Source organism: Ailuropoda melanoleuca, chromosome 2 (genome assembly GCF_002007445.2).
Source record: "Ailuropoda melanoleuca isolate Jingjing chromosome 2, ASM200744v2, whole genome shotgun sequence".
In the NCBI taxonomy this organism is placed as follows: domain Eukaryota; kingdom Metazoa; phylum Chordata; class Mammalia; order Carnivora; family Ursidae; genus Ailuropoda; species Ailuropoda melanoleuca.
In genome coordinates this window covers 64,751,100-64,776,740 of record NC_048219.1, presented here as the reverse complement: position 1 = coordinate 64,776,740, position 25,641 = coordinate 64,751,100, and the positions used below count along the sequence as shown (strand labels likewise).

General features: G+C 39.2%; 1 protein-coding gene and 1 pseudogene across 3 annotated transcripts in view; one reads left to right on the top strand and one right to left on the bottom strand.

The window, feature by feature from the left end:
• The window catches only part of LOC100464807 (TLC domain-containing protein 4), a 99,876-nt gene that overhangs the window by 67,223 nt on the left and 7,012 nt on the right, over window positions 1-25,641 (bottom strand). For all 3 annotated transcript variants that reach the window (XM_019795123.2, XM_034653957.1, XM_002915126.4), the window contains one exon: window positions 24,734-24,930. The gene's annotated coding sequence lies outside the window, so the exon portion shown is untranslated. The remainder of the gene's footprint in view (window positions 1-24,733; window positions 24,931-25,641) is intronic.
• LOC100465055 lies at window positions 5,986-6,623 on the top strand (annotated as a pseudogene).

The following is a 25,641-nucleotide window of genomic DNA, read 5'->3' as shown; positions in this document are numbered from 1 at the left end:
GGCTCCGGCTCCGGCTCCGGCTCCCGCTCCGGCCCGTGGCGGCTGCGACCTGCGGCCAAAGTGGGCGGGGCCCCGAGGCCGGCTGTAGGGCCGACCTTCAAGTACTGGGACTTGGGTCCCGGAAAGGGCTCAGAAACGGGAACACCCAAGGCGGGCTGCGGTGGGATCCTGGAAGAACACACCTCGCCAGGGACAGGGAGTGCGGTTCCTCCTCTTCCCAAAGCAGGGAGCAAAACTACCAAGTGAGAGAACGGTCTGAGCCCGCTTCCGCCGCGGTCAGTACCTAGGCTCTCCACGTAACCGAAATTCTTTTTAGATTATGAATTTATACTAATAACAGAAAGGAGGTGCAAAAGGCAATTGCAGATTTTTCATGCCACGTCTGACTTGGCCGAAGCCAAGTCCGCCCTGTTCTTGCTGGGGGCTGCAGGTGCATTCCAAGCTGGGTAGGGGGCGTGTGTGAAAGAGGCCCGTTCTCTTGGAGCAGCCTCCTCTGGAATCCCTGAAAAACACCCTAGAGTGCACTAGCACTCCACCTACACCTAACACTCGGAGCCCCTCTGCTGTCAGGGTGGGGAAGTAGGATTTGAATTTTTGGTGCTGGCAGAGAATTCCGCGTGGCCCAATGCATAAAGTTTGCCATTCAATAGTATCTCTTCTGACCTGCTAAGTACAGTCCCAAAAACCTTCAAATGTTCTGGATCAACAGCATGGAATTGTTTTGAATAAAACAAAATAATGAAGAGGTATATTTAGGCTGTTATATTTGTGAAAAGTAATCACAAAATTTTTTTTGATAAGAGGTGGGTTCTAATGTTAATTATTTTTTTTTAAGATTTTATTTATTTATTCGACAGAGATAGAGACAGCCAGCGAGAGAGGGAACACAAGCAGGGGGAGTGGGAGAGGAAGAAGCAGGCTCCCAGCGGAGAAGCCTGACGTGGGGCTCGATCCCATAAAGCCGGGATCACACCCTGAGCTGAAGGCAGACGCTTAACCGCTGTGCCACCCAGGCGCCCCCTCTAATGTTAATTATTAAGCACCACTCTTAATAATGTAGGTCAGTTATTTGTAAGAAATGCCTATCAGTGGAGCTAATATGTTTTACCTAATATTTACATGCACACAAATACACGTTAGCTAACTGAACCTCACTGAGGCTCAATTTCTTCATCTATAAAATGGGGATAATAATTCATAGTTACCTCTGGAGACCCCAGTCTTGGCAAACGTACCTCAGACAGACCTAGAAAGACAAAACCTGTTTTACCCTACAGGGACAGCAGCCTGCCTGCAGTCGAGCAGGTAGAAGATCCTGCAGGCCCCCAGGACATATCTCCTTCCCCCAAAAAAACTCTCAGGAGTGCCCATTCACACTGCACCACCTGTCCCATCATATTTGCTTCACACAGTCCTCGACAACTTTGGCTGGCCCCACACCTGCCTTATGATTTCACGTGGTTAGATCGTAGCTCTGGAGGCAGGATGTTGTGTGCGCACATCCGCGGGGTAAGCTCTACGTGCACAGATCGCACATGTCATCTCCCGACTCCGCCTCAAGGTACCACCTCCAGACCCTCCCCGTGTTTGTCTCCAGTGGCTGATAGTTGCTCTGTTTTTTCCTGATAGATGCATCATCATTATGTTTAATGTGCATATTGTCTTACGCCCACAGCAGCAGCCAAAGCCAAGTAAACCCACAAAAATCCACTCTATACTCTACGTCCCACTATATTCCTTCATATTAGGCCTCTACAAATGCGCCATCAAATCTGCAGGATTGTTGCAAAAGCATACAGAGCGTGTAAGTGAACACATCAAGGACAAGGCCTGAGATAAGGAAAGGAATTCAGTAAATATTAGTTGAATTTTGAAACTTTTAAACTAATCAAAACTCAATGACCTTAGGAGGTAGAAAACCATTATGAACTGCATATTTTTTTATCAAAATTGTAATGCAGCTTAATTTCTTTAAAAATATTCATTTCATTATTCACATTTAAGTCTCTAATTATTCTTAACTTTGTTTTACCAATCCTCTCTTTCCAAGGACAGCTCCCCCAAATTCTGTTATTTACTATCTTAAATTTTTTTGCTTGTTAACTGTGAGGTATCAAAGCTGAACTGCACTTCTTTTTTGTTCACTGAAACAGTTCAGAGAAATGGAATTATTTATCTTTCCTTAAAAAGAGAAAAAAATACAAAAATTCTTTTGAGGCAAATTTTCCTGATAAAAAAAATTTTCGCATGCACTCTAGACAAGAAATATGGTTTATTATATATGTTCCTCTCTATGTATCTTTTTTGTGTGTGTGTTTCAAGTTTTTTTTTCCAATGATTAACATACAGTGTTATATTAATTTCAGGGGAGCAACATAGTGGTTCAACAATTATATACATTACTCAGTGCTCATAATAGGTGTACTCTTAATTCCCCTCACCTATTTCACCCATCCTCACACACATATATATACACACACCATATCTCCTTTATCCATTCATCTATCAAACACCTGGGTTGCTTCCATAATTTGGCTGTTGTAAATAATGTTGCAGTAAACATAAGGGTGCATATATCTTTTCAAATTAGCGTCTTCATACTCTTTGGGTAAATATCCAGTAGTGGAATTACTGGATCATATGGTAATTCTATTTTTAATTTTTTGAGGCAACTCCATGCTATTTTCCACAGTGGCTGCACCAGTTTGCATTCTAACCAACAGTGCACAAAGGTTCCTTTTTCTCCACATCCTTGTCAACACTTGTTTCTTGTGTTTTTTATTTTAGCTATTCTGACAGGTGCGGGATGAAATCTCATTGTGGTTTGATCTGCGTTTCCCTGCCGATGAGTGCTGTTGAGCATCTTCTCATGTGTCTGTTGGCCATCTGGATGTCTTCTTTGGAGAAATGTCTGTTCATGTCTTCTGCCCATTTTTTAATGGATTATTTGGTTTTTTTGGTGTTGAGATGTATACATTCTTTACGTATTTTGGATACTAGCCCTTAATCTGATATGTCATTTGCAAATATTTTCTCCCATTCAGTGGGTTGTCTTTTAGTTTTGTTGACTGTTTCCTTTGCTGTGCAGAAGCTTTTTATTTTGATGTAGTCCCAGTAGATTTTTGTTTTGTTTTTTCAAAGATTTTATTTATTTATTTGACAGAGAGAGACAGCCAGTGAGAGAGGGAACACAAGCAGGGGGAGTGGGAGAGGAAGAAGCAGGCTCTCAGCGGAGGAGCCTGATGTGGGGCTCGATCCCACAACGCCGGGATTACGCCCTGAGCCGAAGGCAGATGCTTAACGACTGAGATACCCAGGCGCCCCTGATGTAGCCCCAGTAGTTTATTTTTGCTTTTGTTTCCCTTGCCTTAGAAGACATACCTAGAAAAATGTTGCTGTAGCCAATGTCAGAGAAATTACTGCCTGTGTTATCTTCTAGGAATTTTTTTATGGTTTCAGGTCTCACATTTAAGTCTTTAATCCATTTTGAGCTTATTTTTGTGTATGGTGTAAGAAAGTGGTCCAGTTTCATTCTTTTGCATGTAGCTGTGCAGTTTTCCCAATACCATTTGTTGAAGACAAATTTTCCTGATAAATTTGTTTCCAAAAATTCCTAAACTACTAAATAGAGACAACTGTTTAGAAAGCTGAGACCAAAAGCTGCTTCTTTCTAAAATAACAAGATAATTAAGGCAGAAGTATTTTGGAAGATTGCCTCAATTCTCCACTCTGCTCTGTTAGTGAAGATATAACCAAAATAACACCAAGCATTTTGATCAGAAAGATTGATTTAGTTAAAAATTAATAACCCAGGCACTACCGTTTAAATTATTATTGATAGTTTTAATGTATCAAGAATTTGTGAGGGGTTTTGGGGGTTTTTTTGTTTGTTTGTTTTTTTAGTATTTAAAAGTCCTTTTGGGGTGCTGGGTGGCTCAGTCAGTTAAGCGGCTGCCTTTGGCTCAGGTCACGAGGTCCCCCCCACCCATCAGGCTCGCTCCTCAACAGGGAGCCTGCTTCTCCCTCTCCCTCTGCCTCTACTCCCCCTGCTTACGCTCTCTCTCTCAGTCAAATAAATAAATAAATAAAATATTTAAAAATAAATAAAGTCCTTTCCTTTGTTTTTCAGAATTTTTCAAGAAAAAACTATTTCTGGTTATTACCAATGGTTAGCTCTGGGTAGGTGAGATCCCTTTTGTGTTCTTTTTGCTTATGTTATTTTATGTGGCTTTTTCCTATATGTATTATTGCTTTTGTGTGGATTTTTTATTTTTAATGAAAGTAATACATATAAGTGAAAATTCAAATAGTTCAATAGTTCATAAAGGCTTATAACAAAAACATCCGAGTCCCATCAGCCCCTTGACCAATATCCCCCCTACTTCACCCCAGGTTCCACATAACCCTACTAGGTGTTCATTTCCTAAACAATATGCTTATACCAATGTTTCCTGACTTATATTTTTAGACATTATTTATTGACTTCTTGTCATGGTATTTGAGGATTTAGCCCTTTCACACATACCACCAGCACCACTTTGCCCTTACCCTTCCTTCTCACAGAGCTACATTACAACTTCTGTTCAAATCAATAATTTGTGTTTTTATCATCCTGTCAATGTAAATACAGTGCATTGCAAGTAAGGTGCCATGATAGTGCTTCTTTTGAAAATATCCTGTTGTCCCTGGAGTTAATAATTGCCTTCCTTTTTCACTTTTTTTTTTAATGTATCTAACCAGAATTTTATCCAGCTGCTTCAACATATCTATCAAATGCCCATTGGATCTTTCAATGCCCAAACATTAGAAATTCACTCTCTTATTTTGCTGAAGCACAGATTTCAGTAGTTGACTTGGAGCGTGCGCATAGAAGGTAAATTTTTTAGCATGCTTGCACGTCTGAAAATGTCTGTATTCTATTCTCATCCTCAACTGATAATTTGGATAAATTGAAGATCATTTTCCCTCAGCATTTTAAAAGCACTGTCCCACTGTGTTTTACTTCCAGTATTGCCACTGAAATAAATGCTTAATGCCTTTCTGGTTCTCCTTCCTCTGTATCTGGTCTATTCTTCATTCTAGAATCTTCCCATTACCTTTATAGTCTGAAATTTCACAATGATGTGCCTGGTACCTTAGAATGGGCCTTTTCTCTTTGATTGTGCTAGACCCTAAGGGGTGCTTTCAATCTTACCTGTAAAGCTTTCTTTTATTAGTTTTTTGCTAATTTCCTCCTCATTTTCTATATTCTCTCTTTTTGAACTCTTGTTAGCAGGATATTGGGACTTTATTATTCTCCAGATTGATTGTTGTCCTTTTATCCCACTGATTATCTCTACAGCTTTCTTTTCTTTCTTTCTTTTTTTTTTTTTTTAATTTAAGTAGGCTCCACACCAGCATGGAGCCCAACAAGGCCAAACTCACGACCCTGAGATTAAGACCTTAGCTGATATCAAGAGTCAGATGCTTAACTAACTGAGCCACCTAGATGCCCCATCTTTTCTATCATCTATTGTCTAAGACAAAGGTTCTCAACCGGGGCAGAGGTGGGAGGTGTTGATTCTCCCCACCGCAGCCATTTGGCAACGTCTGGTGATGCTTCTGGTTGTCATCGCAGGGAAAGGGGGCATGCGTGGGCACCTAGTGAGCAGAGGCCAGGAAGGCTGCTAAGCACCTTACAATGTACAGCCCCCCAAGGTAAAGAATTTCCAATCAAAAATGTCAGTCATGCCATGATTCAGAAATTGTGGACCAGGAGAATTATTTATCTTTATCTTCCAACCTTCTACTGAAGTTTCTTTTTTTTTTTTTTTTAAAGAAAGATTTTTTTTTTTATTTATTTATAAGACAGAGATAGAGACAGCCAGCGAGAGAGGGAACACAAGCAGGGGGAGTGGGAGAGGAAGAAGCAGGCTCATAGCAGAGGAGCCTGACGTGGGGCTCGATCCCATAACGCTGGGATCACGCCATGAGCCGAAGGCAGACGCTTAACCGCTCTGCCACCCAGGTGCCCCTCTACTGAAGTTTCTATTTCAAACATATTTTTGGCACAGGATGGCAGTGTGCAGTGGTTTAGGCTGGGAAAAAATCTGCAGAGGCAGTGCCCATAGCAAAACAACGAGGCTACAACAGATGAGTGACAGTGATGAAGAGGAGTAAATCACTGACGATGATTCTGTTTCTTTCCCACAGACTGTCTAAAGCCATAAGGAAAATGATGGAAAATTCGCCATCATCATTGCCAGAAAGAGCTATTTATGGCTTTGTTCTTTTCTTAAGCTCCCAATTTGGCTTCATACTATATCGTGTGTGGGCTTCTATTCCTGAACCTTGGCTAAACTCCTTAGGCTTAGCCTATTGACCTCAAAAATATCGGGCGGTTGCACTGCCTGTCTACCCCCTCATTATTATAGTAATCAGTTATGTACTCTTATTTGGAATAAACATGATGAGTACCTCTCCACTCAACTCCATTCATACAATCGGAGAATAGATAACTATGCTAAAAATCAACAGCGGAAGAAATATCAAGAAGAGGCCATCCCAGCATTAAGGAAATTTCTGTTAGTGAAGTAAACCAAATGTTCTTTCTTGCAGCCAAAGAACGTTACGCCAAAAACTAAATTGTATGTAGACTAACACTTATTACAAGTTTTTGATGTAATAATTTTGACCATAATTACCTAGACTATCTCTCATTAATTGATATGAAATATAAAAAAGCTGCACTTTTCTTAGATTAAATTCCATTAATCTTATAAATGTTCTCACATGTTAGTTATTAATTGACAGAATAAATAAAATACTGTGTTACCATAAAAACAGTATCTTTCTTTCCCATTCTCTGATCAGCCCTTTTGTTATAGCAACTCTCCATCAAAAGATAAACTCCTTTCCCCAGAAAAGAAACTCGATACTTCACAGAGGGATTGTGTTAGTGGTAGTATGGTCAGTATGACATGCCTGAAAGCACAATGGCTGTATGAGGGGCAAGAAGGGACCCAGTGGGATCCAAGAACTTTGTAAACAACTTAGGGCAATTCTCCTCTTCAGGCTTGTGCCTCACCGCTGCCTTCTACGGTATACTGACCACCAAGTTGTAAGGCTCCTCAAACCACTTTAATTACCCCTCTTCCACTTTGTCAACTCAATTCTCTCTATTCCATCCAACTTCTGGTTTCCAAAATAAACTGGAATCTCTCGACTGTAGACTTTTCTCCTCTTTTCTTTTTCCTTATGGATTATGTCTTGTAAGCCCCTTCCTACACTATCATCACTATCTACACTATGAGTACCACTTTGCAAAAATTAAGGATAAACAAATTAAAATTTAAATAACAGAAAGGGATCCAGAACAGAGAAAGGGAAAATTGTCAATCTATTTTTCTTAAATTTCTAAACTGTTTTTTAATTGTGCCAAAATACTTTCAAGAATTTTTTTTTAAATTTTACAAATCAGTAGAAATTGATATTACCAATCAGTAGTTTATGTTCATAACTATTTTTTATTCTATAATCTTATTTATTCCTTTCTTCTCTTTTCTTGAAGCATAGTTGACGTATAATGTTACATTAGTTTCAGATGTACAACATAGTGAATCAACAACTTTATACATTAGCTATGCTCAACATAAGTGTAGTTACCATCTGTCACCATACGACACTATTACAATACCATTGATTATGTTGCCTATAATTTTCATTTCATAACATTCATTCAATTCACCTTTCATTGCCATGACTTCTTCATTACGTAACTGGAAGCCTGTACCTCCCACCCCCCTCACCCATTTTGTCTATCCACCACCTCTGGCAACCATCAGTTTGTTCTCTGTGTTTATGGATCTGGTTTTGCTTTGGTTGGTTGGTTGGTTTTCTAGATTTCACATATAAGTGAAATCATAGGGTATTTACCTTTCTCTATCTTATTTCACTAAGCATAATACCCTCTAGGTTCATCCATGTTGTCACAAATGGCAAAAATCTCATTCTTTTTTATGACTAAGTAATATTCCACATCTTCTTTATCCATTCATTTATCAATGGACGCTTAGGTTGTTTCCATATTTTGACTATTGTAAATAATGCTGCAATAATACATTTATATATTTTAGACCAGTTTGTTGAATATCCTCTGATACTTTTCCATGCATACTTGTATATACTTTGATTTTTTTAAAACAATAACAAAAAGGACTAAAACATACACATTATTTTGTAATTGCTCAGACTATTCCATTCAATGGATGCACCATACTGTATTTTACCAATCCATTATTGTTAAATTTTTATGGACCTTACTGTTGGACCAAATTGACAGTTTTCCAGATAGAGCAAAGTAGTAATGTCTGACTAGAAATTAGTTCTAAGATTCAAAGCTAGTTTTGATTGAATGGGGAAACACTGGAGGGCTCCTGCTCAGGTCAAGAGGAGAACAAGGGGATACCCACTCTCCCACTGCTAATACAGTGATACCTGCAGTATCAGTCAAGGCAACTAGTGAAAGAGAGAAAGTAAAAACATAGCTGTTGGGGAGAAAGATTATACAGTTGTCATTTTTTGTGGATTATATGATTACATAACTAGGAAACCCAAGAAAATCAACCGAGAAAATATATAAACAACAGAAAATTAAGTATGGAAGCAGGACACAAAATTAATTTATGAAAATCTGTGACATATATGTATGTGTATGTGTGTATAAATACGTATACATATATGAACGTGTGTTTATTTGTACACATACAATATCCCCTTACAAAATAAAAGAAAGAAAAGACTCCACTTACAGTTGCAGCAAAAAATGTGAAGTGCCTAGGAATAAATTTAACAAGAAATATACAAAGCTTATATGAGGAAAACTTTAAAATGCTCCTGCAGGATCTGAAAGTAGATTTGAATAAATGAAAAGACGGACCACGTTTTTAGGTAGGAAAAGTCAGTGTATGTCAATTTCCTCTAAATTTTAATTTTTAAATTTATTGCAATCTCAATGAAAATACCAAGAGGCTTTTTTCTGGAATACGACAAGCTGATTCTAAAGCTCATATGAAAAAGTAAACAAACAAGAAAAACTCCTTTGAAAAGGAAGAATAGCTTTCTATATATTCAAACAAAAATTACAGAACCTCAATAATGAAACATTTTGGGATTGCCATAGGGACTAGACTAATGGAATTGAATAGAAAACCCAGAAATAGATCCAAATAAGTGGCATCTCAAATCAGTGAGATAAGATAGACTTTTTAATAAATGTGTATCATCTGGAAAAAATAAAGTTAAATCTATATCTCATATTGTATGAGATAAATTCCAAATGGGTCAAATATTTAAAGTATGAACATGCAAATGTACTGTAAGAAAATATGGGCGGATTCTCTTCTTACTTTGGAATGGGAAGGTCTTTCTAACTATGATTCAAAATCTAGAAGCCATAAAATATTAATAAATCTAACTAAGGATAAAAAAACCACTATGATAAAAAAACCTATGAGGTTAAAAAAAATAACAATAATAACATGCACAAAGTTGAAATACAAATTAGAAACTGGGAAAAACCGATCTGGCGCTCAAATCACAGGTAAAGGGCTAATCTACTTAATAAATAACAAGCTTCTAGAAATCGAAGAGAAAAAAAAAGCCAGTCGCTCAAGAGAAAAATAAAGGGCATTAACAGACAAGCGACAGAAAAAGAAATATAAAAATGATCTGCACATATTATAAATGGTCTTCATTCATATAAGATATGCAAATTAAAATTAACCACCCTCATCCCAGGGACAGATTGTTACTCTATCTCCCCACTACTCTGACTTTGGAGCATTTACTTCTCACTACATGCTCCTCAGACTCGCACTACCCATCATAGTTTGGGGAAAAAGCGGGAAATTTATGAAACTGTGTCTTTTTTTTTTTTTTTTAAGTTCTAGATCCCAAACATCTCATTAACAAGGCAGATAGACCTTAACTGGGTAACGGCGTATTATTGCTTACCAAAATATTAAAATTTATGCTTGATATTTTGAAGCACGAAAAACCAATGTATCATGGTAAAAATCAGAATACATTCCCTATCCTATTCCTAGGAACAAATATGTTTTTTAAAAAATAGAGTCAATAGCTGAATTATTTAAAGTCATTTTCATAGGCTTTGTAGTGAAATACAATTTTAGAATTTAGAAATATACCTTAGTATAAACATCTCCTGCCCCACCCATCCTCTGACAAACACATTCAATTCCAGATCAAATTTCTGTAGTGATGTAAATCTACTACTTTCTTGGTCATATAAGTTCACATGCACTATTCATATGACCTATCCTAAAAATAACTAAAAAGAGAAAAACGAGAAATTTTCATGAAAGTATTTTTTAATATACATATTATCTCCCTTACATGTCCCAACCAAATCGATCTCTTAATGTCATTATGATTGTTCATACAATATAGTATTACTATAATCAATCCACTCCCATACATCTAAGTCATGTTCATTACTAACTTAAGTTCCTGTTTTAGACACTCTATATACAAAATTAAAAGCATCAGGAAAATGTATATGCTGCATTCAGACCTTCCACTTAATCTTGAGGTCTGTATCCTTTGCCTTTTGGTAAAAACAACACATTTTTGCCTTCCAGCAAGGAAGTTTTTAAAAATTACCATCTCTTTTCAAGGTACTTTTATTTTACTTTGCAATATACTAAGAATTTTTTTTTATTTTAAAAAGAAGGCCATCTAGTTTTAATTAAAAATAAATCATCTCGTGGAAATGTATTTTCCACAAGGAAAGGTACGGTTCTAGTTGCAGATTTTAAAGTTCTCATTGGTAGAAAATACAAGGTAAAAAGTAATGTTTGAAAGACTTTTGGTTAGATGTCTTCAAACTTTGTCAAATGTGTTTCATAACAACGTGTGGAGTTTCCCCAAATGCTAACATAATGTTTAATAACCAAAAAGTAAGAAGAAATGGATTGCAGAGTAACGAAAAAGTTAATTATTAGTACTAATTATACATAACATATTAGAAACTATAATATTAATAATGAAAAGACTATCAGGATATTTAACTTAATCACTGACTTCTCCCCCTAAAATATAAATCAAGCATTTCACAGAAATACTATGTACACCAAATTGAAATGAAACATCCCAATTTTTTTAGCACAAAAATTATTTCTTTTGCTGTAAATAGGAAACTTGCTTTCCCCCCTAAATATTTAGATATAAGGTGAAATCTTCAGAATTTGGACCTTTGGCCATAACCAGTTTGCAGATGGAACACTACCTGCAGTGGTTCTCAAACTTTCTGCAAGGCTACATGACCCACCAACAACCGAGTCCCCTGGGACTCCCCTCCTGCCCCACAGAAGCATTCACCATCTGCTTTGGAGCAACCATCAACACCTAGCCTCCTCTGCTCCGGCCTTGTTCCTACAACTTCTAATTTACCTCTGTTACTATCATCAGTAAGAAATTAACAAATATTTTCTGAATTTAGAAATAAGTAAGACCATATATTCATCCAAAGTCCAGCAGGGTTTTGGATAAGTGCCTCATTATCAAAGCCCAGCACCAAAGGAAAAGGCAACATTATGGTCCATCAGAGTCCAGAGCACAACTGTGTTCTGGGAGTTCAATCACTAAAGTTCCCAGATTTTCAGTTGCCTGGAGACAGAGTGTCTGTCTTGTGCATCTCTGCACCGGACACCCACCCTGCAAAGGTGATGGGCTCTGTATCTATTCTCCCCTCACATACCTTCCCCCCTTTCCTCAGCTTGCCAAGGAATTCCTTTCGGAATTCAAAGTTTTACAGCTCAGGGAGAGGCATAACTGAAAATCTGTATCTACAGAGGGAAAGAGCAAAAGAATGACATACTTCCCCTCATTTTTTATCCTGAACAATTACCCAAAGGTAATAAAAGGCAATCAAGTGATTTAAAGGACTGCTTTGCCTTTCCTTTCAGAGCTCCTACAGAGGAACTCACCTCTGGTTTGCAAAGGAAGTCCTGTACCAGATGACATTATAAAAACTATCAAGATTTGGCTTTTAACACAGTTTTATGCACACGCTATTCTACTCGTACGTACAGAAAGGAAAAGTAGTGCCCTGCACCCCCCTTGGCCGATGTATCAATGTAGAGGTAAGAGGAATTCAGTTTCAATTCACTCAGTCTTAACCCAAATTATCATTTCTTTCAACAAAGAATGAACATTGTAAGAGCATCACGGGAGACTTTTAAAACAATTGAATAAATCCTGATTGCTAGTTATACAAGAAATTCTTGAGAAATAAGTAACTACGACCAACAGTTAAAAACACCGACTGTTCACATTCAACATTAGTTATACTGATTTGGAAGGCGGAGGGGACAAAGAGAGCTAAAGTTCAAAACCACTTGTCTCCTAAACAATGTAGATGTGGGTTTTGTTGTTGTTGTTTTTGTTTTTTGGTTTGGTTTGGGTTTTGTTTTGTCTTTTTTTGGTAGATCTGCCCTTCTTCAGTTTAATTACCATTACAACAAGAAAAACTAATCATTCTTTGAATTTGGAAATCAATATAAAAATACAAAGTGTTAACTCACTGACATCCCGGTTATCCCTTCATCATCCTGAACCCAGAACTCAGCCCTTCCACTAGTTTCCATAGAAAATTATCTCTGAGAAGTTCATGATTTTTTCCCCCAAGTTTACCTAAAATGAAGGAGTTCCTGGGGAGTAGACTGGCTTCCCACCAGCTCTGTGTTCTTCTCTTTCTTTTTCCCTACATGGGAACAAATGAGTATCTTCTGTTGCTTAAACTCCTTTGCATTTCACTGCTTGCCTAAAGTGGCTCTTCCAAACAAATGCAGCCCTATCCCTAAAATAAGTCCTGGGAAGCACATTCTTCAAGCTGGTCCCCCTCCTTTGCTCTCATTTCTCAGTAAGCTCTTGTATTCTCTTAGCCCTTGACCTCTCACCTCCAAGTTTTGATGATTCCTTGCACTCAATAACACACGGGCTTTTCTGCTTTAGTTCTGAGCTCTAAAGTCTGCAATTAACTTTGCTCAGTTCACTTCCACCCACTCCAGGCAATGGCCTCATCCAATTTGGACCCTATCTCAGCTTTGACTTATCTCTGTCCTCTCTATGCTCCCAAACGCTGACAAGCATCTATCATCAACTCAACTTACACAGTATCTGTCTAACACTCTCTTTCTTAAGCTCTAGATTTTTATTACCAATATTCTATCATGTGTTCCAGGTTCATCAAATGCAATAAAATAGAACTCATCATCCCCCCTCCTCCCAATACTCTTCTTTCTCACTTTTCTCAGCTTATGGAGTCATCATGCCTCCACCAAACCCAAGAAACCTCAATTTTCCTAGATTCTCCCCATTTGCTTAGCCCTCTGCATCCATGTAGACACCAATTCTGTCAATTCTACTTGCTAAAGATCTTCCATATATTTACCTCCTCTACCCTTCCTCTTTCACTCCCCAAGTTTAGGCCTATATACCTTCCCAATCGCTGATGTCTCTCTGGCATCTTCCCTCTTTGAGCCTTTTTAAACTAGGATAATAACTTATTTTCCCATGTTCTCCCAGTACTTAGTACCACATGTTTCACACACGACAGACGCTCAATAAATATTTATTAGTTATGGAAGAGATTTCAAATCCTTGTGATCTCACACCTTTCCTTTCCTTGGCATTCAGAGATTGCCTCTGTCTCTCCAACCTCAGGCTTCATCAGGATTCTTCTAAATTGCCGTTGATTACCTTCTTATTCCTTCACTTTGGGCCAAAACTTTCTATTACTCTTTATTGCCTATCTAATAAATTAATGGCATGGAAGTCTTACATTCTAGCTCAAAGCTACCTTTCCAGTCTCATGGTTCATATTCTCCCTCTCACATTCTTTACTCGGTCTAGCTAAATTCAGCCACTAGCCATTCCCAAAAAATGCTGTGCATTTTCCTGACTCCTCGCTTTTGCCCAAGCTTCCAACACACAGAATGTCTTTCCTTCCCCTCTTTCCCTGTCAAAAGTATTCCTAGTTTTAAGACCTACTTTCTTCCTAAAATTACAGATTCCTCCAGACAGAATTTCTCTCTCCCTCTTCTCTCCTTCTTTCAAAAGTGAGTTAAGGAACACCAAGCACTCAGGACAATGTTGAGTACATGACACTCGATAAACATGACATAGTAGTACCAGTACCAGTGTAGTGTTACCACTAACTAGAAGTTTCTTGAGACCCTTTATTGTTTCCTAATGAATGTATTCATTCAATCAATCAACCAAGTTGCATAAAATACCTATCCGTGCTAGGTTTGGGTGGATAATAAAATAGTCCCTGTCATCAAGGAGTCAGGGTGGTCAAGGAGATGAGAACCTAAGTCAATAAGTACATGGGATACAATAAGTGAAAATAAAAGTATGTGAGCACAGTTGACAACATGGCTAACCATGTGTGAAACGTACAGAACGCTTACAGAAAAGCGTTATCACAGGGAACGTAAGCTGAATCTTGAAGGATGAGCAGGAAATCACTAAGTGTGTGCTAACAAATATCGTGCTAGATCATTATGTATGTTAACCTTATTTAACCCACGTAAGAGCCATACAATAATAGCTCACTCTAACTGAGTACTTACTACGTGTCAGGTGCTATTTTAAATAATCATCATTATCTTACTTTATGAAGAAAAAAAATCCTAAGGCTTAGAGAAATCAAGTAACTTTCCTAAGATGATATAGCCAGTGAGTGGCAAAGCCATAATTATTGCCAGATAACCTCTTTCCAAAGTGTAGGAAATATCACCTCAATTTACTAATAGAAGAATGAAAAGCTAGAGAGATGATGAGATCTCCCAGAGAAACTGATTAGAAATTTTGTCCCTGGTTTTAAAGGCCAGGCAGATGAGAAGGAAGAATACTCAAGAAAGAGGGAGAACATACAAAACCCTGGAAGCATGGAGAAGCTTAGCATGGCTCCAGGAACCAGAGATGTTTGGAACTCAATATGAATTTATGGAAATGGCAATCAAAGATAAAGTCACTGGGAGCACCTGGGTGGTTCAGTCACTTAAGTGGCTGCCTTCGGCTCAGGTCATGATCCTGAGACAGGGTCCTGGATTGAGCCCCATATTGGGCTCCCTGCTCAGTGGGGAGTCTCCTTCTCTCTCTTCCTCTGCTGTTCCCCTTGCTTGTGCTCTCTTGCTTATGCTCTCCCTCAAATAAATAAATAAAATCTTCATAAAATCTAAATAAAATTTAAAAAAAGATAAATCCACTAAAGTAGGCAGGGACTGTGAAAAAGAAATTACACCACACTACCTATTGCTCAGGAGGATATGAAAACTATGACAGATTTTAAGCAAGAGAATGAGATCAAAGGTTTAGAAACTGGAGGCAAGGCAAACAGTTATGAGACAGCAAAGACTAGTATTATTGAGATCAAGAGTTTTGAACTCCAACAACCTGCCACTTATCATAACCTCAGGAAAGAGAACCTCTTTGAGCCAGAGTCTCCTCATCTGTAAAATGAATATAATAATAGGGTCATCACGAGGCTTAAATGAAAGAAGGTAGGTAAGCACCTGCTAATGTACTCCAGATCTGAAAGGCATTCAATAAACGATGGTGGTAGTACTAACAGTTGTTTATTGCTACTTTTGTTGTGATGCAAATACACTGAGACCTAGTTTAGGTCTTTCTGAAGGAAGAACACATTAAATAAGTACTTTTTTACCTAGGCTGTTTGATTTGTTCAGACATAATAGATTGATCTGTTCAGACATGGTAGACTGATTTAGACAACAAAGTCCCAGGAGCACAAAAAGAACCAGATTTCAGGAATGGCATGAGGTTAAGGGTTCAGTTTATCAAACATTTCTTGTGTCCCTACCGTGTGTGTCTAACACTATATTAAGTGGTACATATCTAAAAATAGTTAAGACACAGTCTCTTTTCATAAGGAATCATCGGTCTATGATATAATTATTTTGGTTGATTTCCTTATCCTAGATGCCTGGCCTCCTCTCTTAATTACAACCTCACCCTCCCCTAAGGTCTGATATTTACACTACTCTTATAGAAATGATCTTGGTTTCCCTACTTGATTACCTGCCTTCCTCCCTTATCTTGGACTCCTTCCTTTCCTGGCTACTCCAGCTGGACATGTCAGATTACAGCTGTTTGATCTAAACCTATTCTCAGTACTCTGGTTTGAAGACACCTTAATCCGATGGCGAAGTTAAACTAATTTTCTCAACAGCTGGTGCTAGAATTCTTTTCAGAGGAAAATGCCTTGATGAGTCATTGTGAGTAGACGATATGACTGAGAATGAGGTTAGCAAGAGACAGGATCATGGAAGATGACATGATCTACTTCAGAAATTCACCTGGGGGTATGGAGGAAATGCTTAGAAAAGAGAAGAGAAAGAAAAGATGGAAGACAGAGGAACTTCACAGTATACTAAAATACTTTTAAAAATGTATAATCCTTTTTCTTATTTGCATTTCTTTGACTCCCCTCATGTCTTCCAAATCTTTAGTAAGCCTTCCATAATCCCTAAGCCCCCACACCTCCCCACAAACACATACACTATGTGAGTAGGTTGGGGGGGAGGGGTAAGTGAAGAAATCATGGAGCCAAGTGCCACTGCAAGAAGACAAAAGGAGCGAATGGAGACAGCACACCCAGAACAATGACACAGCCCATAACTGAACCCATCCGTAGGAGCAGGACCCAAGGTAACGCTAAATAGACATCTGGGAAACTGGCAGAACATATCAGCAGGTACAGCGCTTTACTTAAAGGTTGTGTAATAGGGGCTTGAAACAATCTTAACTAGTTAAAAAGCAAAACAGATTATCTCAGCTGATACCTGGGTCATGATTTCTTCAGTGTCATTGATGATTTCCTACCAACTGCCTTTCCAACATACCTACTGCCTTCCTCAGAGGCGGCCACCGTTGTCTTACCCAGTTACTGCAACAGTCTCCTCGAGATGAGCAAACATTTTCTTTCTCCCTTTTTTCAAGTTAATTAATTAATTTATTTAAATAGAGAGAACAAGCAGGGTGGGGGAGTGGGGAAAGAGAGAGAGAATGTCAAGCAGGTTCCATGCTCAGCGCAGAGCCTGACTCGGGGCTTGACCCCAGTACCCCAAGATCATGACCTGAGCCAAAATCAAGAGTGAGACCCTTAACTGACTGAGCCACTCAGGAGCCTCAGCAGACATTTTCTTAAAGGGCCAGATAGGCAGTTACTCCACTCTGCATGGAAGGCCTGGAAGCAGCTACAGGCAATATGTAAATGAATGGGTTTGGTTGTGTTCCAATAAAACTTTTTTACAAAATCAGGTGCTGACGTTCTGTCCTGACCCTTCCATTCTCTACTTTATAGATGGAGTACTCTTTCAAAATGTCACTCCTCTGTAAAAACACTTCTGTCTTCCCATTAACCTCAGGATAAAGTCCAAATTCCTTAACAGTGTAAATACATTTCAAACCATTATCTCCTCTCTAGCCATTTCTGGCTTCAAACTCAATTTTCAGCACTACTGAACTGCTTTAAATTCCCCAGGTTCCTGGTTCTGTCTTCCTTCCATGCATTTACATATTCTGTTCTTTGGCCTGGAATCTTCCTCTCTTCCCCAACTCCCCTGGTTAGTTCATTCCTACTCATCTAAATTCCAAGTTTCACATTAAGTCTAACTTCCTCCAGGAAGATTTTCCTGATCCCTAAATTCTCACAAAGTGTTGAGGTTGCTGGTTTAATTGTCTGAATCTCCTGTTAGTTTGAAGCCCTGTGAGGACAGGAAACTGGTCTGCCACTCATCATTATATTCCAAGGTACTCAATAAATAACTGGATTCGTGACTGATGAGAAAAGACAAGAACCAACCCAAAAATGAAGGGGGCCTGCAAAGGCTACTTGGTGGTGCATAAGCTGAGATTTGTTTGAATAGTTCCCTCTAACCCAAAATCTGCTCCTAAAGCATTTTCTGCTTTGCTGTTGTAGCTTGCAGAGAGGTTTAGGAAATACACATTACATCATCACACTTTCTGATGCAGGAACCAAAGTCCTGAAGGGTTTCACTTCTGCCTTGGTTTCCAAAATTAATCTGTTCACCCTCTCCTTGGCACCTGATCTCTTACCTCACGTCGTTTACAGTCTTGTATATAGTGTACTTTATATCTGATAATTACCCTTGCAGAGAGACCTTGGGTTGCCTTTCTGACCAATACTCACATTTCAGATACCATGTAGGGGGCATATTCTATATGCCCAGGCTCACAGGGCTTCCTCGATAAGCCAGGCCTACAGGACTTAATCACTCAGTCCTCAGGTTAGCCCCGCAATGATGTTCTCAGAGATTTCCTTTTATTATTTCTACTCTACAGTTGACTAAAGGAAGACCTAGAGGGAGTAAGTAACTTGTGAAAGAAAATGGCAGAGCTGGGATGGGAGGGAGGAAAGTCTGACTGCCAAGCTTGAGTTTCTGAGCTCATACTACTTTATAGTTCCTTTGGGACCACGTCACTTCCCTCTGTGAGTGCTATTCCTGCCCAAGCCCCGAAGTCTTCTGCAGCACTCCTGCATGTTTCATCCTGAACCTCATGGACAGTGTGGCTGGATTCAAGGCTGTCGTAATCACTGACACTTCTAGAGCATGGCCACTGTGCTCAGCCCTATTTATGTATGACCTCATTTAACCTGCACAGACCCTAATATGAAAGATAAAGTTAGCTCTGTTTTATGGAGATGGAAGCAGAGGCACAAAGAGGCAAAATAATGTGTCCAAGGTCACATAATTAGCAATGGGAGAACCTAATTCACACCTAGACACTCTGACTCCACAACCTGCACTCCTAGAAAAGAAGAGAAAACACAGGGAGGTGAAAGAGAGCTCCTCAGGCTTCATAGGATGACATGAAAAATATGGGTGAGGTTGAATAATTCGGGCTTTAATCAGCCTGGATAGGAGATCATTTTAGTCATTGCTACTTAAAACAAACTATTACAAAACTTCTTGGCTTAAAACAATAATCATTTATTAGCTGACAATTCTGTGGGTCTACAATTTGGGCTGGACTTGGCTGAGAAATCCTGCCGGTTCTGCCCGGGCTCACTCACGCGGTGACAGTCAGCAGTGGTGCTGAGCAGGAGCTTGATGGTCCAAGATGGTTTCTCTAGGGTCAAGGCCGGCTTCATGGGCATGCAACTTGTGCCGAGTTTATTGTTCTGCTATTCCTGTCTCCTCAAGAATCTCCTGAGATTCTGAATAATTATGGAATGGGGAGCTACTCGGCCTTGTAAATTACATTGCCAGTCATGCTGGTGGTTGGTGCTGGGTGCCAGCTGGGCATCTTTCTCCACATAGCCTCTCATCCTCAAAGAGGCTAGCCCATGTTTCTTCACATGATGACAGCAGCTTTCCAAGAGAGTGATAGCAAAGCCTGCAAGGTTTCTTCAGCTCTGGGCTCACAATTCCCACATCATCACTTCTGCTGCATTTTATTGATCAAAGCAAGTCACAAAGCAAGCTCAGATACTAGGAGGTGGAGATCCAGAGTCCACTCCTTGATGGGAAGAACAGAAAAGTCACAGTGCAAGAGGCGATGTATGGTGGGGGTGGGCTGAGTTTGTGACTATTAATTGCAATCTCTCACAGAGTAAGTACAAAAATAACTTCAGTCTCAGACATGTTATGATTAGGATTTCTCCTATGGTCAATCCACACAAAGGTATCCAATATAGTTGACCCTTGAACAGCATGGGGGTTTGGGGCACCAACCCCCATGCAGTCAAAACTCTGCATATAAATTTTGATTCCCCCAAAATTGAACTACTAATAGCCTATTGTTGACTGGAAGCCTTACCAATAACATAAACAGTCGATTAACACATATTTTGTATGTTATATGTATTATATACTGTATTCTTATAATAAAGTTAGCCAGAGAAAAGAAAATGTTAAGAAAATTGTAAGGAAGAGAAAATATATTTACAGTATTGTACTGTACAAAAACTGCATGTAAGTGGACCCATACATATTGTTCAAGGGTTAACTGTATTTGGATAATAGAGGTCTAGAACATAAAAGAGAATCCTGGTTGGACATACAAATTTGAGAGCTGTCAACATGCAGATGATAGGTTTCTGAATAAATAAATCAGAACCTCCAGGAAGACTGCATGAATTAAGGCAAAGATAAAGAGGTTCACTCAATCCTTCAGACTACCCAACCATTTAAGCACTCTCTTCTTCCCATGTATCTCAACCTCTCTCTCTAAGAGAGGCCATCCATAGGCCTACCTAGTTTCTGTAGCCAGCTCAAAGCCCAGTATCTCTGGGGAAAGTACAGCCTTCTCTATTACGTCTAGATGTGGCTACATAGAGTCCAATAATTATAAACTAAAAAGAAGTTATTTCATGCCCACACTCAACCCAATATGCAATGGTGGAGCAGGCATACAATTAACCACAATAAAAACTTCCATTTCTAAAAGGACAGAATAGGAAACATGCGACAACCAGAAGTCGTTCATAGTTTTCTTTCCAGATCCTGCCCCGGCCATGGAAGAAATTCCCTGATTAACCAACCCATCTGGATGTGTTTGGTTATACCCACAGTGCCCCTGCATTCACACACTCTGGGAGGTTCTTCTTTGTCCATTATCCTCCAGGTTCAAAATTTAAGTGAAAACTGGAGAGTATGCTTTCCTGGAAATGGCTTGAGGACACAATGATTGGCTTTTGCAGGTCAGATTTCCGGTTTCTTTAGCAATACAATTTCCTCAAAATCTTTGTAGGCTTCTATGCTATTCACCTCCAGTCTGTTACATGTGACAGAAACTATACTCAAAGTTCTTTTCTGGACTGAGCTCTTAAACTTTCTCATTCTTTAGTTTCTATGCTTTACTCCTTCTTCTTCTCATTGTTTTGTGGCTACTTTGAGGTAATCTTTAAAAACTAAGTGAGGGTAACACCGCTAATCTGACCTTTGCTGCAAGGCTAGATCTCTTTGGCTGAGGAATCTTAATGGGTGGGCTTTAAGTATCTGAAAAACAGTCTTCTCCCGTTTGGACCACAGAAATAATTGGATTTTCCAACCCTGTGAGGCCTCTATTTTCTATACACTCTATTTTCTTCCATCTTTCCTTGCAAACTCATCATTTCTTATGTGAGCTCATTTCTTTCTTGGAAAACCTTCCTAAACTAGCCAAGGAGCAACAATTACATTCATATTCTGGTTCTTTCCAAATGCTTCCTCTAAAATTCAGTGATACAAGAAACATGGTTAGTCTTCCAAATTAAGTAGGTGAGATTTTTACCAAATATCTTACAATGGCACTACAAGAATCACCAGTTTTCCAGACTGCAAGAGCTGTTTCCTCGCTGCCAATGGTCTGACCACTTAGGTAATGCTATATGTTTTAAGACTTTGTTAGAAGTCCCCCATTTCCAGGTATCAATTTTTGTACTAGAGTAAAGGCTAACTTGCTGTAATAGAGACTCCAGAAAGCAGTGGAAATGAAAGTAAAGAAATGAAAAATGAAAATAAAGAAGACAAAAGTGTCTTTCCCTCTCACATAACAGTTGGGCCTAGACTGACAGGTCATTCTGTTCTATGAGGTCATTCAGGACCCAGATTCCTTCTATCTTGCTGTCCCACTCTCTCATAGGTTGTCTTCCTCATCTCCATAGTTACAGATGATCATAGACACGTCCACAAAGGAGATGGCAAGCAGCGCAAGGCAAGCTGTCTTCTTTCACAAAGGTAGAGTTAAAGTTGTACTCACCACTTCTAGTTACAGTCCATTGGCAAGAAGTCCCCACAAAATCATACCTAGCTGTAAAGGAGGTCAAGGAGTCTCAGGCTGAGAGAACATGCACCAGAGGGAGGGTAATGAATGTTACAGCGGCAGCCATTCATCTGCCACGAGAAGTAAGAAGAAAAGATTCCCAAGGTTAAGAACCCTCAGAGATACAAAGACCAACATCAGGTAAATAAGGATTTCGTTTCTTAGAGGGAAAGAGAATGGCAGTATAAAAAAAGAATACATGAAAGGGCAAATCTAGCTGGTGGCTACCTAAGTCTCCATTTTATTATTTCTAGCATTTTCTAAATATGTTTTTTAAGGTTTTCGGTTTTTTATCTTAAGGGAAGTAGAAAGAGAAAGAAAAACTAAAGAAGAATATCAAGATAGAACAATAGTGATGTGAAGAGAATCAGAAGAAAACAGAGTAATCAAAGTCAATGGGAGAAAAAATTTCAATTGTCTGAGAGAACATGGGAGGCTAGAAAAGGAAATGCTCTTTGGACTTGAAAATCTAGAGGTTACTGGTGAATAATTACGGCGGAAGTTAGACTGCAGCAAATTAAGGAGTGAAAATGAACCAAGAAAAATGAGACAGCAAACATGGACTAGTCTCTTTTAAGAACACTGAGTTTTTAAGAAAAAAAAGAGAAGATGGTGACTAGTATGACTAGCCCCACTTGCAAGTGGACTGAGATGAGAACCAGCCCCCAGGGACCAAGTTGGGGTATCAGGTTCTGGAGACTAGGGTGGCCTACAGTTCTGGCTGCCCAGCATATACAGATTGTGTTGCCTGAACAGCTGGACTGGCAGAGTGCTCTGCATGTTAGGCGGGTAAAGTTCTGCCACAGTTCAGAACTACTCTTGGATATGGTGGTTGCATCTTATAGTCGTGGGGTCTTGGGGCCTCCAGAGACAGCGCCTCCACCTACTTCACTCCCATAGTCAGTAACTGCCACTTCTGTGTGAGACAGACGGCTTGTTCACTGGAGAACCAGGGATCCAAGCTGGGTGTGGAAATGAAGGACCCAAAACACCTTGGCACAGCTGGAGTTTGGGCAAAACCCCCCTCTTTAGAATACCAATGGAAGGGGGACAATAAATCAATAAATATGAATGGACGAAAGAGATATGAATCAGCAATAGTAAAACATAAACTCTGGGCACTTTTATTTGGCAGATTAAATGGAAAATGTGACTCCCTGCCATCCCAAACCCCCATAAAAAAGAGACCCAGAATTAACAAATTCTAATAAAAGTTGGTGCTGTTTCTTTAAAGTGGTAGAGAAAGTAGCAATCTCTGTTCTGATACTTTTATAAAGCCAATTTTTTTTAAGAAAACGAATATTTCATGGAGGAAGGACTGGATTGGATTGTCTTTGAGGAAAATAATTGCTGTTGCAATGCGGCTTATATTTTAAATGGCAGAGAGATCACTGTGGTGGGGAGAAACAACGATTGGGAGATTTACCTTCACCCTCAGTCATGACACTTAAGCCCATTATCCTCTGGAGTCCCACATGACTGAGGGGGGAAAAAAAAGAATGCTCATTCAGATGAAGTCTGAGGCACTGGGATACAGAAAAAGAAACCAAGGGATAGAACATCCTTTGGTGGGAAGTGGCTGAATATTTCTGAAGGATGAGAGGGGCCACCGGACTGAGAGACTAAGAAGAGATGCAAGAAAATGGGGAGAAGGCATCTGAAAGTTCCTTTCTTGGGCGGTTTGTTAGGTCTTTTCAGAACGTTACTGGAGAGCCATATGGTGCTGGCTGACAGGGAAGATGGGCTAAGATAGAGCCAACCTAATGTATCCCATTTATTTGCAAGTTTTATCACAGGAAGGCTCTCTTTCCTTTTGTAGGAGCAAGTCAGGGCAGCACAAATTCAACCAAGCTCTTAAATACTCAGACACTCTTTGGGTCAGTATATTACAGAGGTATCTTTTATGCATAGGACAGTGTCATTCTAGGGCAAGGCCTGTGTCAGTCAATACCTCTTTCTGTAGTGTTGCGAGGGCCATGCTACCTCTATATGCTGAGAGGAACCTCCATACGTTAGGACTCCACCAAGATCGGCTGTCTGGCTACCTGCTCAGATGGCCACCTCTCAACACTTGAAATAGAACTTTGCTCTGTGCTCACCAGAAGGCTTCATGAAACAGCCCAACTGAATAAAAATAGTTTGGGAATGGAAAAACACTCCGGCAAAAGCATAAAGGTGTGGTTAAAGACTGGAGGACCATTTTCATGTGGTTGTGCTGTGCCTGGCTGGTAGTTTAAAGGAGTTATGCTGAGCCAGTCTGATTGATGGAGGGTTTTATTGACTTTGCTTTTATTTTTTAATGGGGGAGACTTGAGCATAACAGGTTAAGGATAAAGACATGGCGAGAGTCAGTGGTTAGATTCAGGAAAGAGAGGGCGTAACTGATGGAGGACACTGACCATAAGAGGTTTCGTTTAGTTTATAGCATCTGTTCAGAAAGGTAAATTTAGAGATTCTTTTAAATTTCTAAGTTAAGACCACAGTTCCCTCGGTAAATGTTCATCAAGTATTACAAAGTGGTAAGACTTTCTCAGGTTCTTTTAAGTTACTCCAAAACAAATACAACCAGCAAAGATCCCATTGGAGTACTGGTGTGGAGAAGGGAAGCTTAAGTTTGGGAAATAGCAAAGTTATCTGAGATTTCTATCAAAAACTGTTGTTGGTAAATTAACAAGCCTGTTTGTAACAAATTGAGAAGGGATTCACAATAAATAGGGCACCTAATGTTGATGAAAGATGAACAGGACATTAAATAAAGCTTGGAGACGCTGATAAGAAACTAGGTTAAAGGGCACAGCAAGAGTTACTTACCTGCTATGGGGCAATGTATTCATATATTATTTACACAACACTTGCAAGAGAAAATAACACTAACCTTTAAGTAGCACATCTGTATATTTCATTCTTCTTATCCCCTTCTTCTTAATGTAAGATGTTTTCTGCAGTAAGTACCTTCCCTAAGTAACATCACCATATTCCTGAGGCCACTAGATGGCCAAAGTACATCCACAGGAAGTCAAATCAAAGAAGCCGCAGTGATGAGTTGGCGTGGCAAAGCCTCAACTTCCTCACCTACAAAATGGGGATAATAATAGTACTTAAGTTCATAAGAGGCTGTGAGAGGTGGTTGAGAAAGTATATAAATGCCTACTGAATGGTAGTCTGCTTGTTTTATCATGCATGTGAATTTCACAGGAACAAAGTCAGATAAGAGAGAAGGTACAATCTGTGTGTTTCTAATAAGGACAAAGAGCTCTGTGCAGCAAAAAAGGATCTGGGAAAGATAGGGTAGAAAGGGCAGGTATGCAATGAAGAAAAGACAGACTTCATAGGCATCCCAGGCAGAGGTTTTGCAGGGAGGGAAGGTTGGGATGTGGAGAAAATTAATTCGCAAGATTTCAAAGACAAGCAGTATTTAGTGCAAAAATAGAATTGTTTCTGACTTTATTTATAGGTCTAAAACTGAAAATATGGTAACTGAAAATTAAAGGAGCCATTATTGTTGTGGTTGTCATTAATAAACAGTATGACTTGGTGTGGTACCATGATAGTATGGGAATATTTTTTTAAATAAGATTTTAATGTCTTGCTAAATTTGGAACTGATAAGGCATTTTGTGTGTACAGGGCTGGAGTTGAATTTATAAACATATCTGGAAAGATATACCTGAGATAAATGAACATAAAGTAAGAGAAAAAAATTAGTGTGTCTAGTAATTTCACTGCAAATTTATCTTAAACAAGGTATGACTCAACAGACACACACAGACATGTCTATTTAATC